Raw genomic sequence first — 18,974 nt, 5'->3', positions numbered from 1 at the left:
ACAGTAAGCTTCAAAGCTTAGTAAGCTCGTAAGTGAGTAATTCAATTCATCAAATAAATGTAATTCAACCATATACACATTACCAAATCAACATCACATTAACACAAACCTTTCTCATGTCTCAAAACATGATTAAATACCATCTCATTGAACTTTCTCATTGTAATACTCAAATAGGTTATGTACGTAACTGTATCACCTCATACTAACCTCTTTCTCAACCACGTCATTCTTTTACCTGTTGAACCATTCGGATTAGAAATCGGATACTCAAGGATCACAATCGATAAATACTTATACCATGGCCCATAGCCAAATCAAGGTAACTTATCCTGGAGTACCTATACCATGGCCCGTAGCCAAATCAAGGTATCATTCGCACCCGTAGTGCCGATATCATGGCCCGAAGCCAACACAATAGCCTAATGACATGTCACTAGCAATCCTAATCTATTCCTAAGGTTCAACCAGGACGTTTCACTTATCGATTTCATCGTGAACACATCCGCAGTGTCGTATTCGTAATTCAAACAATCTTCGTAATCTCATAATCACAGTTTATGTAACATCGAAGCATTTACATGCATTTATAATAAAATTACCACATACAACTTACTTCAGTATGAAAATAGTAAAATGAGTAAATTACTCGATAAGCTTGCCTTTCCCCCAATCTAATTCCGAATTCTTTCTTTCTTGATCTATATATATTCAAAAATAACTCATTTATTCATTGATTCATTCAATTCAGTCCAAAAACACATATTTAAGCCAATTTGCACTTTGGCCCTAAACTTTCACATTTATTTAATTTAGTCCCTATATCACAAATACACAAAAATTACACAATTTCTTTCAAATACATGCTAGCCGAATTTTCCTAGTGCACATATCAGCCTATATATATCATTTATTCACACATTTAACCATACATTTTAACATTTTCACAAATAAATCCCTATTTGACATTTTTTGTCAAAAATCACTTTATAAAACTTGTGTAACTATCAACAAATATTCATTTTTCATCATCAACATTCAAAAAATCAAGCTATCATCAATGGAAACTCATAAATTTATCAACCAATTCTTAAATTAGGGTATGGGGTCGCTAGAATACGAAGCAACGATCACAAAAACAAAGAAATCATCAAAAATCGAGCTCCAAACATACCTCAATCAAAGCTTAATCAAAATTTGATGCAATCGTTGAGAGCACCAAAAATATCACATCCCTATAAAATAATGAAAAAAATAGTATAAGGGAAGTAGGGTCAAATCCTCAGGGACTGGATTTGCACAAATGCTTGTTCCTCGAAACCCCAGACTGAGTTGGTCCCAAGAAAACCTGCGTACCTGAAAAAAATAAAAAAATAGAATTAAAAGATTTGATCTGGAAAAAATAAAATAAAAACAGAATTAAAAGTTTTGATTGAAATTCTGAAAATTAAAATTAAAATAATAGAGATAAATAGAGTTGAGGAAAAAAGAGTTCTTATGGAGAGATTCCAGTCTTCGGTTGCCTCAATCTGCCTTGGGTTCTATCCTCAGCTTTTAGGTGATCCTTCTCAAATAGACTAATCCAGTTATAGTGGAAGATGACGCATAAGACCACCAGCTCCAAGAATTTAGACTTATGATTTAGCAGAACCTGACTCTAGCCAACAATTGCTTTTGTGGGACTATCTTATGCTAGATCATCACTTCTCAATGGTGAATACCACTCCATTTTTTCTCTTGGGTTCGCCAACCTTTGACGCAGTAAGCTAACAAAACTGACTGTGCAACCTTCCCAAAACATAAAAGCGGTCGTCTTTGCACAAGATGAAAAGATCACTTTTTAAGGGACATGGACAGAAGCGTCAGCCCTGTAATACAGAGAAACGATGAATACTCGTTGAGAAGGCTAAGTACGGATTCTAAGCCTCATGAACCCTTTTGGGGATCTTCGACAACCTTTGGCTAGATAAGTTTAGTGGCTCATGATTTTTGGGGAAAAAGAAATAAATGTAATGGAAATAGAATTTTTATTGAAAAATAGGGAAAGAACAAAAGGCTAAACTTTATGGGGGATAGAGTGTTTACAGGAAAAGATGATCAAATTTGTGTCACTTCATCCCCTATTTATAGTACTAGAAACCTAGCCTATTCCTAATTAAATTTTAAAAGATGAATACAAATAATTAAAAATAATTAATTATAATTAAAGATAAATGCTAAATCTAAATCTAAATAATAATCCTTAATAATTATCCTAATATAATTAAAAATTAAATAGAGTCTTTTGCTATAAAATCTCTTCATTTTCATTTTTGCTCCCAAAATCTTCCACAATTTGCATTTTTGGCACCACTTTTCTACTACTTCGCATGTTGGCCCAATTTAACTTTAAATTTACGCTTTTAGCCCCTAAATATCCTTTTATCTTCAATTTAGTCCCTGTAAGATAAAAAACCATAAATAGCTCAAATTAGTAGGATCATACTCAAAATAAGCATATAATTAACGCATAAAAATATGTCATTCCAGAGTATTATCACTTAATATGTACTGAAATTTTAAGCCCTATTTTAGCTTTCTTCTTTGTTTCATTCAGCCATAAAAGATGAACATAAAGATGGCTTTATGTTTTATTTTATTATACATAATACATAGTTTACCATTTTACCCTTGGTAATTAAACTATTTAATCATCAAATATAAGACCATTAATGTCCATCTCTACTATCAATGGTTTAATAACAACATAAAGACTTCACATTTAATAAATCATAGCAATTAAGCATTTTAAACAAGTAGAATGCAACTTTTGCATTTTACGCGATTTAGTCCTTTTGTCAAATTAACCATCCAATCGATAAAATTAAATTACGAAACTTTCACACATACATATTCACATGCTATAAACACCAAAAAAATAATATTAAAATAATTTTTTGAACTCAAATTTTTGGTTCCGAAACCACTGTTCTAATTTGGCTAAAACCGGGCTGTTACAAACCAAATGAGACATAATTTGGTCAAGATGATGTTATGAAAGCAATGATCTTATTCATGAATGATTTGTATGCTATAATTTGAATTTGAACAATTTGAAATAACTAGAGTGCTTGATTATTTGTAAATGGTGAATTGAATGTTAGGTATGCTATATGGTTTGGCAATAGATTTGGTTAGTTCAAATCAAGTTTAGGAAATTACTTAGTCTTTAAATTTCATATTGAGGATAGGAATTGAAGATAATAGTATTTTGAATATGGCTAATTGACTTAAGAAATAAATAAGCTTGAACGTTGAATATTTGGATCGTATAATCTTAAGTTGATTTAGGTGCTTTTCTACTTGGATTTGGTTGTCAGCAGAATGGCTTAATAGCTTATTTTCTACAATATTGATTGAACACTTAGAAAGAAATAATTTACAACTCTAGAATTAGGTAGCAAATATTTATTTTGCCAAAAACAGGGGCAACATTGCGACCTCAGACTTTTGACGTCGTTATGTTGCCATCATAGAGGGTGATGTTGTGACGAGTATAGGCATGTCATCACAACTTGGCCATGCGACGTGACATACTATGATTGCCACATCGTGATAAGGATATGATGAAGTCACGACGTCGATCCAAACATTTTGAAACCTTAGAATTTGGTCCTAATTCGAGAGTGGACTAATATAAGAGTATTCTTAAGCCTATGTACGTCCTGAAATTAGTTATATATTGCATCATATGTCTATCTTGCTTGTATCTAAGTGTACAATATCATGAATTGAATGTTTATTTGATGCTTGGTGCTCCAATAACTAGAGTAGCATTTTTTAGCTTAGACTCGATAATCGGATCGGACAATAAGTATTATATTTAATGGTATTAGAGTTACGATTTAGTCAATTCTAGGACTAAATCGTGGTGTAAGTTGAGTCTAGAAATACATGTCACAATAGTCTATGATAGTGTGATGCGTATTGATTTGAATCGAGTTTGTTTCTCATAGAGATAAACCATGTCAACTGATTCTAATCAAGTCATAAGCAATAAGGTTGAAAGTAATACTCTCGCTTTGATCAACGAGCTGCTAGAAGTAAACCCGTTTTGCAAAGGCTTGAAAATGATGCTAGAGACGCCTTTATGAATATGATGAACTAATGGTTCACACATTTTATAGGAGCTACTCCTTCCACTCCCCAACAACAAATGCCCCATCCACTACTGTAATGCCTCTGATAACACCACATCGACTTTAAATTCCTCATCAGATACTGGTGACTCACCCTCTGATAGAAAAAACTCCATAAATGTGGAGTGGAATAATTCAAAGGAAAAAAAAAAGATGACACAAAAAAATTTTGAATATTGGCTAGAAAACACCAAAGAATCATTGATAAGTTGATGTGTTTTCCCAAGGATAGCGTGAAATGTGTTGTGTTTTTATTTAAAGAAGAAACATATCAGTGGTGGACAACATTAACATCAGTAGTCTTGAGAGATTGAATAGATTGGGTATTCTTTGAGACCAAATTTAGAAAGAAGTACATCAATCGATTATATTTAGAGAAAAATAAGAAGGAATTCATAGAGCTAAAGCAAGGAGAAATGAGGGTAGTTGAATATGAATGGGAATTTGTTCATCGTAGTAAGTATGCTAGAGAGCTAGTATCTACCGAATTCGATATGTGTACTCATTTTGAATAGGGTCTAAAAGAAGATATTCGTATGTTGCTAGGAGCATTGGAGTTGAAAGAGTTTGTTGTGTTGTCCAAGAGGGCACAGGAAATGGAAGACATAGGTAATGAGAAAAAGTAAGACAAATCCAAAATCCAAGACTCCCACAAGCGAAGCATGACTAGATCTTTTTTACTCATCCACTATTCATCCACTGTAAAAGTTGAGAGATCTTTAAAGTCATTCATTCACTGTGTCAGGAATTTTTATGAGAGATGAGCTAAGACCGAGTATTCCACGACCTCAAGCTACATCTGTAGCTAGCATTGGAAGTGTTCGCAGTGTAGATAAACCAGTTTGCGGGCATTGTGGAAGAAATCAAAAGGGCAAGTGTAGGTTGAAAAGTGGTGCTTTTTTCTGTGTGACTCCAAAAAGCATTTAAAAAGGGACTACTCGAGAAGGCCAGATGAAAGCAAAGAGTAAACTACAAAGACTGTGTCAGTCTTATAGAGAGAGGAAACCCAGTTCCAGTTGTGGTATTAGTGGTAACCGGGGAAGAGTTAGGGATACATTATTGAAATATGAGGCTCGTGCACTCGCCAAAGCCTATGTAATCAAGCCAGAGAAAAAGCCATTGCTCCAGATGTTATTGCTAGTACATTTTCATTATTTGCTGTTTTTGTGCATACGTTGATTGTTCATGGGTTGACTCATTCATATATTCACACCCCTTTTGTAACAAAAAGAAACATACCAGTAGAAATGACAGAGTTTGATGTCCAAGTAACCAACCCATTAGAACAAAGTGTTGTTGTCAAAAAAATTTGTAAAGAACGTCCACTAAAAATTTAGGGCCAAGAATTTTTAGCCAATCTAGTGTTGTTACCGTTTGAAGAAATTGATATAATCCTCTGTATGGATTAACTGTTTCTTCATGATGTAGTGGTCAATTGTAAAAAAAAAGAGAATTTCTTTGAAACCTACAAAAAGTGATTTGGTAAACTAGCTTATCGAAATGTCCAACTAATATAATTACTGCTATGTTAGCTCAAGAATTGATTAGAAAGGGATGTGAGACATATGAAGGCTATATCTTAGATTTGAGAATATCATAATCCGATTTGGATCAAGTTCTAACAGTATGTGAATTTCAAGATATTTTTCCTAAGGAATTACTAGGTCTGTCGCCTAAAGGAGAAATCAATTTTGTTATTGAGGTGGCGCTCGAAACTACACCGATCTTTATTGCACTGTACAGATTGGCTCTAGCTGAGTTGAAAAAGTTGAAAGCCTAGTTGCAAGAGCTTTTAGATCTAGGATTTATTTGACCTACTATATAGATGTGGGGAGCCCAGGTCTTATTTGTGAAAAAGAAAGATAGAACTTTGAAATTGTGTATTGATTATCGATAGTTAAATAAGGTAATGATAAAGAGCAAATACCTTCTTCCACAAATTAATAATTTTTTTGATCAACTCAAAGGCACTAAGTTGTTCCCAAAGATCGATATTTGATTGGGATACTATTAACTTAAAGTTAAAGAATCAGATGTGTCGAAGACTACCGTCCAAACTAATTACGTACATTTTAAGTTATTGGTAATGTTGTTTAGGCTTACCAATGCCCCTGCCGCCTTGATGGACCTGATGAACAGAATCTTTCAACCGTATCAGGACTAGTTTTTGGTCGTGTTTACCATTGATATTTTGATCTATTTAAATAATAAAAAAATGATCAAGATCAGCATTTGATGGTCGTGTTACAAATTTTGTGAGAAAATCAATTGTATGCTAAGTTTAGAAAATGCAATTTTTACCTCCAAGAAATGGGATTCTTAGGACATATGATATCCACCAAAAGAGTTTGGGTTTATCTGAGTAAAATTTTAGCTATTATCGACTAGAAACCCCCAAAAATTGTCACCAAAGTGAAAAGCTTTTTGCACTTAATGGAATGTTATCAACAATTTGTAAAAGGATTCTAGACAATTGTTCTTCCAATAACCAAACTGCTATAAAAAAATGTTAGTTTTGAATGATCCAAAAAATTTTAATGGAATTTTGAAAAGTTAAAAAGATACGTTGATTGAAGCTTCAGTTTTAACTCAGCCTGAGTCAAGAGTTGATTTTGTGGTGTTCAACAACACATCTCTCAATGGTTTAGGGTGTGTACTGATGCTAGTAGGAAAAGTAATCGCATATGCTTCTTAACAACTTAAGTTGCATGAGAAGAATTACCCTACTCATGACTTAGAACTCACAACTATAATTTTTTACTCTGGAAATTTAGAGACACTACTTATATGGAGAAAAATGTCACATCTTCACCGATCACATAAGTCTGAAGTTTTTGTTGACACAAAAAGTGTTGAATTTGGGACAACATAGGTGGCTCAAATTACTTAAAGATTATAATTTGATTATAAATTATCATCTTGGAAAACTTAATGTTGTGGCTGACACCCTGAGTTGAAAATCTTTGTTTGCTCTGAAAGAAATGAATGCACATTTGACAGTTGAACATGACAACTCCATCTTAGTCGAGTTGAGAGTTAAAATTGTATTTGCAGAAGATTTAGGAAATTGCAAAAAATGTGATAGCAAGCTTGAAGCTAAACAAAAATTGGCTAAAGGTGAATTAGTGATTTCAGTATAAGTGGTGACAGGAATTTATACTTTCAAAATAAATTGTACATACTGGATGATTCAACATTGAAGAGAGATATTCTCCACGAGGCTTAGAGCAGTTCGTCTGTGATGCATGAAGCTGAAAATAAAATGTATAATTATTTGAAACCATTGTATTGGTGGTCGGCCATGAAAATGCAACACTGGTCAATTTTTTTATATAAAAATTTCATAGCATGTACTTCTACATCGCGACTAACCACACCTGAAGATCATTGTACAACACGTACCTATCTTTGTACAATTGCTCTATGGCCACCTGTTTCGCTCACCATGCTTTCTTATATGACACTTTCTACTAAAATCAGCCTTGCATGTTGACAATGAGGACTGATATAGGAATTGTTGGCATGTCTTTAACCAGTGGCATGATGTAGTTACAGATTATTTTCGCATCAAGTTTGTGATAGTCTTGTGTCATACGTGCAGCAGTACATGTATGAGGTCCTTTAAATCTTTGAATTTCCCACAGTTGCGACCTCTAGATAAATACAGCTCGTTCCCTCCAGTTGCACTCATCTGTAGACCTCCAACACTCCCCAACATATAATGTCGATGTAGATATAATGACTTTTTAGTCAACTGACACCTTCATGTTATATTGCTTGATGGTAAATATGCAGTCCTTCTTATTCGCAAATTATTGGTATATGAACAACTATTTCGGTTCAGAATATGCCGCCAATCGATAAGAAGGTATTATATTTGGGTACTCAAGGAACTCAAATGCATGTATCGCATAGGGATCTACGCTCAACATGTGGGCCTAGGGTCATTGCACATAACAATGTCATGACTCAGGTTCTTGACCGAAGGGGCGTGTACATTTTCACCCTCGTCTGCACTTTCATCGTCGATAACATCCGGGACCTCATCCAAGTCAAGGTCACTAAAATCTCCACCCTCTTGATATGAATGACCATCATTATCGGGTCATTCTTCACATTTGCACTAGTACCAATCACCTCTAGAAGTATCTGTAAACGAGGACCCGAATTAGGGTTATTATACATAGTTGAACCATGGTGTGGATTTTTTACCCATGTCGATGTCCCTTAATAGTCGCACTGTTTTGCCATCCAACGTTCAGATCAAAGTCAAATTTGTTTACAAACGATTGCCTATCAATAGAGACTCTTAGAATATCCGTAAACAGGTCTTGAACTCTATATTGTTGACTTAATGAATATACATTTTGAACAAACTTCACATTTGCTAACTCAACAAACAACTGAACTGGTTCAACGTTCACGTTCCCACTTAAGCAATAAAGTGTGATCATTGTCTCCAAGTCTTCATTATCTTCAAGTTTCATCTCGGTAAATTTGATAAGATTTGGTGAAATTGGAAATTTGTAGAATAGTTTGGACATCCTCCTCCCACAACGTCAAGCTATTTTTGCACTAATCTTTTGTTTCCTATCTTTAAGTTTTACATTCTTATTAAATCACATTCTTATTTGCTAACAAGATTCAAATAATAATTACATACAAAAAATAACTAGCCTTATAAACTCAAACTTATTTTTGAAATTTAAAACACAAATCTTTTTTCTTTTTTCCCTGCTTTCTCCCCTCCTACTAAACATAAATCTTCCCTTTTTTTCTCCCTTTCTCACATAAAAAGACACCAAAAACTTCAACAAAATCCAAAACATTAGATACAATTTTTTGGTCAGAGTGAGGTTATTTAGTTTGAGTGGTGCCGCCTAACAGTATGTCGGATTATCGATGCTGCCTGACATGTCGACGACACCACTAATAAATTTATTTTGTTTAGTCTCTGTTTTTCTCTTCACAACTTTTTTTTTCGAAAAACACTAATGCTGCCTAACACATTGATAACACCTATTGAAATTTTTTCTGACAATCTGCCATTGATATCACCTGACAGCGTGGCAGCACCAATTAAAAAAGATTTTTTAAAAAATTAGCAGTGCTACCAGACTATTGATAAATTATTTTTTCCATTGTGAATACCTATATTTTTCACGTCTATTTTGAAAAATACGTACGGGTGTAGCCTAACACAGTGGCGGCACAAAAAAGTTATTTTTTTTAAAAAAAACTAATGATTGGGTAATGATTAAACTGGAAAAGAGGGTGGTACCATTGATTGGTCAGGCAACACCAACTTTCACTGTTGCAAACAAGTCATTTTCGTATATAATTTTTCATCCATGTCATTTTCATAATTAATTAATATTTTAATGTTATTTTTATAAAAAATTCATACAAATGGCTAAATTCATGGAGTAAAATATATGTATATTAACCCAAATAATTTAAAAATACACTTCTTTGTTAGTTTTTCCTTAATATGATGAAATAATATATTAAAAACCAAGTAAATTGTGAATATTTCCGATTACATCATGTATATATAAAAATTTTAACAATATTTGTTACATTTTAAATGAATAAAAAATAAGTGAGTGAACAAATCATTTTGTATAAGTTTAGATTGTGTTAGCCTATTCTCACCCCTAATATTATATATAAAAAATTGAGCAATTCAAATAAATACATAAAAAAATCAAAAATATTTTTAGATATATGATAAAGAAAAGAGCAAAAGAAGATTGAATTCAAGTTGTTCGATTCGATAAAGAAAGATTTGGATCTGACCTGAAAAGAAGAAATAAACAAATTTAAAAATTGAAGAAAACAAAAACATTAAAAGAAGAAATTTAAGAACTAAGAATAAATATTCAAAATAATAAATAAACAAAATTTAAAAGTAGAAGATGGATTGAGTAAACCAATGGATATGATGGACAGATGAATAAGTGTCAAATTAAACTATTTGAGATATAAACCCCAACAAACTCAATTAATGACTCTAATCAACCCTCCAAGAAATAATCATTGTTAAATTGGAGGATGAACACTAAATTCCCATGATTCCTTGAAGAAAATCGAGAAGAAAATCATAAGAAAAAATCTTACACAAAGAAACTCTTAGAGTTGAAAACTTTATTAATGAAAACAATTGTGTCTAATAAAAAATGAAGAGGCCTTTCTATGGACTACCTTAATTGCATCCAAATAAAACTCTAAAGTTTAATGAAACTCTAATGAATCTAAACAAGAAGTAGTTTTAAACTAGACTTTCTTGTTTGACTAAGAAACAAATGGTGAAGAACTTGGTGTGGAAATTGAGTCGATGAGAGGTTATAATGTCGACCTTTAAAGGGAAATATAATTGAAAAGTGTGATAAAGAAAGAAAAAGAAGGGTAAACTATCAAAATAGTCACTTTTGTTTACCTCGGGTTATATTTTAGTTATTTATGTTTGAAATGTTACATTTTAGTCACTTACGTTAATGTATTGTAACATTTTAGTCACTGAACTATTAATTGTCGCTAGTGGTGTAATGGTAAGTTGACGTGGCACATTAAATCATCATTTCAAACAAAAATTTTAGGTTAAATTATACAATCGGTGCCCATATTGTTTCATTTTAAGCAATTTAATTTTTTTCTTTTATATTTTTTTAACTTTTCTTTTTTTCTTTTCTTTTTCCATTCTCTTCTACTTCTTCCTCTATTTTCCCCCTTCTCCACATTTTTTAACGTAGTTTTTCTATGTTTTCCATTTGTTAATTTTTTATGTTTATGAAAAAAGAACAGGCGAAAGATGAAACCAAAATAAAAATTACTTTGCATATTCTCACCCCACAATTACGCACTATTATCGTCCATCATCGCTTTAACGAACCAATTTGGATCTCTCAATGACCACCTTATCTATCTTACCTGCAACATTTTTGCCCTCTCGAAACTACGTTGTTTCACGAATTCTTCAAACGAGATCTACACTCTTAATGACTAAAATTACCTGTAACGCCCCAAAATTCTTATGTCTGCTTCTATAAAATTTTGACACAACTGTGTATTTGCTTCAATAGTTAAGTGTTCTGGGTGTGCGTTGAGGTCCTAAGTTCAAGCCTTAGCTTTGGAAAATTTTGTTATTTTTGGAATTAATCCCTATCTCTGTTCAGTGGGCTTATATTTAATTACCTGTAAATTCATATCAGAATGAGCCTGCTAGTTCAAGTGGTAAGGGTGTTGGTGTGATGGAAGTCCTGTGTTCAAATCCCTACGCGAGTGTGGGTATTATTTTCGCCCGGCTCTGTGATAGAGTTCGGTTGTGGTTGAAATCTGAGTAGTCGGTGGTTAGGATTGTGGTATAGTAGGATTTGAGTGAAACTCATCCTTTTTCCTCAAAAATCCCTCTGTTGGATATCTAACGTTATTTTTCTTCTTTCTTGGCAAAATTTCGACTTCTCTTATTTCTTTAATTTTTCTCACCACTTTTAGTTCCACCGTTAATATTTTTTGGTTTTAGGGGTTTCCTCGCTCGATTAAGGTATGTGGACATAGATTGGTTTGTTCGAGTAAGGGTTCTTTAAATCAGTTATTGCCTTTTCGAAATCTTTCGATTGGAACCTTATTGTCTGTTTTGGCAGCACCAAATCAAGAAGTTAGGGACTCTCCTCGCTCAAAATTGTAATCGAACTGTTCGGGGCTGTAAGGTGAGTGTTGAATGTTTGATTTGAAATATTGTCGATTTTGTGATTTCAGGCTAATCGTGGATTTAAACTGATTTTGGAAAGTTTGTGGTCTAAATTTTAGGTGCTGGTCTATTTGGGAGGGTTTTTGCATCAAAACGATACCAGGTGTGTACCCGAAACGCAGAAAAATGAGATTCAAAGAAAGCCAAAAAACCCCACTATCGATGCCACACTGCCGTGTGGTAGGCCGTGTGCGGCGACACGGTCGTATGATTGATGAAGGCCAGGCCATCCATAAGACACGACCGTGTGATGGCTGGAGTGTGGCCATGTGGGTCACACGAGCTTGTGGGCCCACATGGGTATGTCACACGAGCGTGTGAACTTTGGGACAGGCCGATCAGGGCGTGTGGGCCCACACGGGCATGTGGACCCATTATACTAAGATTTTTTATAGGGTTGCACGGGTCATCCTAATTGATTGTGGGCCTACCGTAGGGTTGATAAACGCTATCTAACCCTAAAACCAAGCATTATGTTAGACTGAGATATGGTTTTGAGCATGCTTATGTTTGTTTATTTGTTATCTAATTATAAGAGCATGTTAAGTATGATATATCTGTTAATTCTATATGTATGATTATGTTATCTGATATTGGGGATGGGATGATGTATATTGGAGGAAGTGTTTTGAAAGGCATTTGTGCCTATTATTTGGCAACACGGCTACATTATATCTGTTATGTGCCGCATCGGCATAACATGATGTGTAGGGCTGGGTGGGTGTTTTAAACCCCACATGGTGTGTAGGGATGGTCAGAGACAATGTGTAGAGGACGGGGGTAAGACATCTGTAATAGCCTATTTTTAGGGTTAATCGAAACAGTGGTTTCGGGGCCACCAAATCCGACAAGTAAGTTTTTACATATTTTATTTAATATTTAAGAGTTAATTTTTATTTTAAAAATGTTTTTGATATTGTGATTTTAAAAATATTTATGGAGTGGCAATAAGATGGTATTAAAGTTTCGTTGAAAAATTTTATCGTTTTCGATAGCTAATTAAGCAAAAAGGACTAAATCGCGTAAAATGTAAAACTTGTGTGCATTAGTTAAGGTGTCTAATAGCTATGATTTATTAAAGTGGAGGCACTTATGTTATAATTATACCATTTAAGTGTTAGTGGACATTTATGGTAGTTGGTATTGTTGAAATTTGTTTTAAATTAAAAGGTTAAAATAGTAAATTGGAAATTAATGTTAAAATGAATAAAACAAATTATGTATCATCTTCCACTATCATTTTGGCAACCGATAATTGAGAAAGAATGGCAGCCATGGAAGCTTTTACATTCGGCCATGGAAATTGGATTGCATGGTATGGTTTTTTATTCCCATTTTTAATAATTTTTACATTTTTGAGCTCGTTACAGCTTAATCTAGCTAGCCTGTATCTTTATTTTCGAAATTGTTATAGATTTGTAATGATGCCATTGTTGAATGCTTGGTTATTTAGATGTTTTATGATAGATTATTAATATTTGAAGCTAGATTAACAAGTTTTATAAAGTGAGTTTTGACAAAAAATGTCAATTAGGGATTAAATTGAGAAAATGTGAAATGTTGTGGTTAAAAGTGTGAAATAAGTGAAAATATGGGCTGCTATGAGGTTGTATTAAATTTTGCTAGTCTTGGGTTTGGCCAAAATTGAATGAATTTCATTTTACGAGCTTAGGGACTAAATTGTAAAATTGTGAAACTTTAGGGGGTAAAATAGTAATTTTACCAAAATATGAAATTGAGTTAAAATGAATAGAATATGAATTGAAATAGCTGAATTTGATTGATTAGATCAAGTTAAGCCTCGTACGAGTCTATATCGAGAGAAAAATAAAGTTTCGGACTAGTCGATCCATTTCAACATTTTGATGATCCAGGTAAGTTCGTATGTAATGAACTTATTTAATGTTGTATTTAAATGCATTGATGCATAAATTGTATGTTTGATAATATTGAATTGTTTGATAGAGATTCGACAATGATTCGTTAAGGAATCGTCAAAGACTCGATGATGAGCGATAACGATCGCGACTACGGTTTGGTATTAGAAAGTCCCGATTGAACCTTAGGAATAGTTTAGGATGCTATTGAAATGTCATTAGGGTATTGATATCGGCACTTCGGGTGCGATTTGCCTTGAGTTGGCTTCGGGACATTGTATAGGTACTCCAAGTAAAGTTACGTTGATTTGGCTTCGGGACATTGTATAGGTACTTCGGGTAAAGTTACCTTGATTTGGCTTCGGGCCATGGTATAGGTACTTCGGTGATAATTTACCTTGAGTTAGTTTTGGGCCATGGTATAGGTACTTATCGTGTGAAACTCTTGAGTATTCGACTCTTATTTCGAATGGTTCAACGGGTAAATGAAAGATGTGATTGAGTATGAGATTGGTATGAGATGGTACAGGTATGTACGAAAATTAGTACAAGATGGTACATGTATGTACGGAAATTCAATTGAGTATTGAATCTATGAAAATGGTGAGTTCATGATCATTGTGGAAATGAATATGTAATAATAATGTGATTAATGGTTTGGTAATATATTATGTTATATTACTTGAATAGTGATTGAATAATCAATTTGATTGATGATTACATGTTAGGCTTTTGGGTCAAAATAAGTTGTGATATGCTCCATTTTTACTCATTTAAATTGTGGCTTAATGGTTATGAGAAAAGGGTAAAGATTGGCAAATTCTTAGATTTGAATTGCTATTGAAAGCATGGAAAAGAATGAGTTTTTGGATGATTTAAAGATAGTTAGCTATGTGCTTGATATGTGAATACACATAAGTAATGTAAACTTATGTCATAATGCTTTATGATAATTTGCTAGTTCATGTGATGTTTAAAATTTAAAAGCTAATGTTGTTTAGGCTAGGGCAAAGACATGTTGGATTGACTTAAATGGTTTATGCTTATAAATTGAAGTTATAAGCTTTATTTCTTTGAATTACGAACTTACTAAGCTGTGAAGCTTACTTTATGTTATTTTTCTATGCTTTGTAGTATTTCGGATGATTACTCAGGTTGGAAGTCAACGGAGATCATATCACACTATCCGGCCATTGATTTTCGGTATTTTTTGCACTTTGAGGCTTGGTACATTGTGACACCCCTAATGTGACTCTAGTCGGAAAGTGGTTTCGGGACCACAAAACCGAGTCACAAAAATAATTAGATGTTATATTCTGTGCTTATTGTATGTGGAATTTGTATGTGTGAATATTTCGTGCCTTGATTTTATCAATTAGGTGCTAATTTATAAGAAAGGACCCATGAGATAGGACTTGAAAATGTGATAGGTGAAATTTAAAGTGGCCAAATAATGCATGAGTTATTGACATGAGGGACTTGCATGTCAAATGGACCACTTTAATTTAGTGGCCGCCATAATGATGGTTGATAGATATTATATGCATTTTATTTTAGCATGACAATAGTTAATGGCTTTATAGTATGGAAGAAAGAATAATTAAAAGAATGGGAGAGTGATAGAAACAAGGTGTGTCATCCTTCTTTTCCCCATCTTGCCGTACCTAGAAGAAAAAAAAGAGGCTTCATCCTCTTTGTTCCTCTTGACAGAAAAAGGAAAGAAAGAAGAAAGTTTGGTTGCCTTGATTTTTGGCTTAGAAGATAGCTAGAATGAGGTATGTATTGAATGATTCTTGAAACTCATAGTAGTTTGTTTTGGTAAGCTTGGTATACGGATGATAGACGTGTTTTGGTTTTGGTTTGATAATGATGTTGATGATGGTGAGTTTCGGTCATGCATTAACTGAAATTGTAAGTATGATTTATGGTATAATTTGTGTGATGGAATGGTCTTGAGAGTTGGCTTGATTAAATGGGTAAAATGCTAAGTGTTTTAAAGATGATGTAATGGTTATTTCGGTTTATGTGAAGTAAATCTGGATGATGGTTATAAGCTGTTTTATGATTTGATAATGGTGATTAAATCTTGTAGTTAAGTGTTTAGATATATATATATATATATTAATAATGAATTTAGTTGTACTTGCTATGTGAGAAATGTGCAATGCTATAGGTATTTGATTATTAGATATGGTTATTTTAAGTTGATTTGTGATGGTATGATTGCATTGATGAAATGGTGGGAAGAATTAGCTATTATGCTTGATACTAATGCCGAATATGAGAATGTTGTACTTGAAAAAATGTAGGTGAACATGACAAGCGTATTCAGCTTAGGGCCTAAAGGATATGAAAATTTGGTATTTATTTTTTATTGTGTGTGTATGACCATGGATAATTGGCTGCACAAATATTATGAATACATAATGTATGATAAGTTTATTAAGTTACAAAACATTATACATGATCGGCCAATGTAAATTATTTGAGTAAAGTATATCTTGATGGTACATTTCGGCTAGTATAAAATGTATATGGATGTCGTATGACTATGTTTAATTTGGGAAGTAAATTGTTTGATCTAGCTCAAGAGCCTAGAGGATCAAAGTTGGATAAGGGAAAGAAAGAGGTGATCGAATAGCCATCGTAATCGTTCGGCAACTTCCGAGGTAAGTTTTAAGTGATTAAATGTTGAGTAAATTCAACTATAATAGGATATAATGAGTTGATTTAATAAGATATGATGTGGCCATGATAAATGGTAAGTTCCTAAGTGTTTGGACTTGGAAATTTAAGAACAAATTGTAATAATTTGCTCAAGACAGCAGCAGTAACGTGATTTTAGAAAATCACTATAAATGTTTGGTGTGGAATTATAGGCTGAATAAAATATGAAATCAAAGCTTAATTAGTCTAGTTTCTTATAAAAGAGACCGTGTAAGTAAGGAAATTTCCTATAAAGAGATATTTAAAGTTGTGTGAGACAGTGTCAGAATGACTCCGAAATCCCCTGTTCGGTTTTAAGAAAATCACTATAATTTGTACAAAAATGGTTACAAGATAAAGTTTATATGCTTAGACTCCTTAATGAGTCTAGTTTCAAATGAAATCAAGTAGAACATACTTTGAATTCTGTACAATGAGAATTTTGATTTGTAGTGAAGACTGGTCAGGTTAGTCAAACAGTGAAACAGGGGAAACTTTAAGAAAAATCTGGTATTGATTGGCCACACCTAAAATTCTGAAAATTTTATGGATGAAAGATACATGAGTCTACATTCGGGGAAAATTAACGGCAATTGATTTTGAGTTTTGTAGCTCCAGTTATAAACAATTTAGTGACTGTTGCTCAGGAAAACTGCTTGTAGTGAATATGTGATTTTGTTGTAAACTTTGATGAAACTATTTGAGTTGCTTATAAGCTATTGCTGAAATTGATGTACAAGAAAAATATGAAATATGTATGAGATATATATATGTGATAAGGCCTAATGGCCGATGTGATGAATGTGAAAGTGTATATATATGTGATAAGGCCTAATGGCCGATGTGATGAATGTGAAAGTGTATATATATGTGATAAGGCCTAATGGCCGATGTGATGAATGTGAAAGTGTGATGAATGTGAAAGTGTATATATATGTGATAAGGCCTAATGGCCGATGTGATGAATGTGAAAGTGTGATGAATGTGAAAGTATATATATATGTGATAAGGCCTAATGGCCGATGTGATGAATGTGAAAGTGTGTATATATGTGATAAGGCCTAATGGCCGATGTGATGAATGTGAAAGTATATATATATGTGATAAGGCCTAATGGCCGATGTGATGAATGTGAAAGTGTGTATATATGTGATAAGGCCTAATGGCCGATGTGATGAATGTGAAAGTGTGTATATATGTGATAAGGCCTAATGGCCGATGGGATGAATGTGAAAGTGTATATATATGTGATAAGGCCTAATGGCCGATGTGATGAATGAGAAGGTGTATATATATGTGATAAGGCCTAATGGCCAATGTGATGAATGTGAAAGTGTATATATGTGATAGGGCCGAGTGCCAAAGTGATGGATGTGGAAGTGTATAAATGTGATAAGTCCCGAAGGCCATTTGTGTCAGTACTATATCCGGGTTAAAACCCCGCAGGCTTTATGCGAGAATATTATCACTGATTAATGACCGTAGGCTTCGTGCTCGTACTACATCCGAGCTCTAATGACCCGATGACTACGTGTGGAGATTTTGTCCGGGTAAGCCCCGAACTAAAGGTTTTGCTGAAGATTCAAGTAAAGCGTAAGATTATGCGACTTCACAGTGACAATTAGTAATAAATACGTTCAATGCGTTAAGTTGGTCAGGTATGTATTTGAGATTATATTTAAGTTTGACTTAGACTAAATCACAAGGTCGTCATGTGATGCACATGTGAGTAAAGCAATAAGACTGTTCTATGATTATTGTGCATTTGGTCAATGTGGAAAGTCAGGTAAAAATAGGTAATGCACCTATGATCATAAGAGGTCACCGTCAAGTGAGAATTTATCTGCCTATTACATATGATGAGACGTGCATATTCGGAAAAAGGGTTGGTATGCCCGAAGGAAGAGTGAAGTAAAAATACGAACAATTATGTTATAAGTTGATTGTTATCTGTTGACACTGCTTGAAACTTACTAAGCATTTTAATGCTTACTCCGTGTACTTTGTTTCCTCTGTTTTATAGATCTCATTTGGAAGCTACCGGCTCGGGGATCGTCAGCAACTAGTCACATTATCACTACCCACTGTTTGGTACTGCTACGTTTTGGAATATCTTATGGCATGTATAGAATAGACTAGTAGTGAGAGGATATTTTGGTCAATGTATAGGACTACTCTTTCGTTTGTTGGTCATAGACCCCTTGGATTTTGTATAAATTTGGATAGCCATGCGAAAATGGCTTAAGTATACTTGATCATAGCATTATAATCGTTTTGTATGTCGTCCGTTAAGAGGTATGGAAATGTTTGGAAACGATTAGCCATTGGAATGGTTAATCATGATCATTCTTTGTGCCATGTTTGCAAAAAGGGCTAATTGAATCATGGAAATTATGAAATAGGTAAAGTCTACCTCAAAGGCAGATGCTGTCAGCAGCAGTGGTGTGGATTTGGAAAATCACT

At 33.6% G+C, this 18,974-nt stretch overlaps 1 long non-coding RNA gene across 1 annotated transcript; it reads left to right on the top strand.

The window, feature by feature from the left end:
- Nucleotides 1-15,536: 15,536 nt before the first annotated feature.
- Nucleotides 15,537-18,550, top strand: LOC128284137 (uncharacterized). The gene is made up of 3 exons (XR_008274465.1): nucleotides 15,537-15,580; nucleotides 16,391-16,474; nucleotides 18,535-18,550. It is a non-coding gene; the product is annotated as an uncharacterized LOC128284137 (long non-coding RNA).
- Nucleotides 18,551-18,974: the final 424 nt, after the last annotated feature.

Source organism: Gossypium arboreum, chromosome 11 (genome assembly GCF_025698485.1).
Source record: "Gossypium arboreum isolate Shixiya-1 chromosome 11, ASM2569848v2, whole genome shotgun sequence".
Taxonomy (NCBI): Eukaryota; Viridiplantae; Streptophyta; class Magnoliopsida; order Malvales; family Malvaceae; genus Gossypium; species Gossypium arboreum.
Note: the sequence above shows the minus strand (reverse complement) of the source record. Positions and strands in the feature narration are given on the sequence as shown.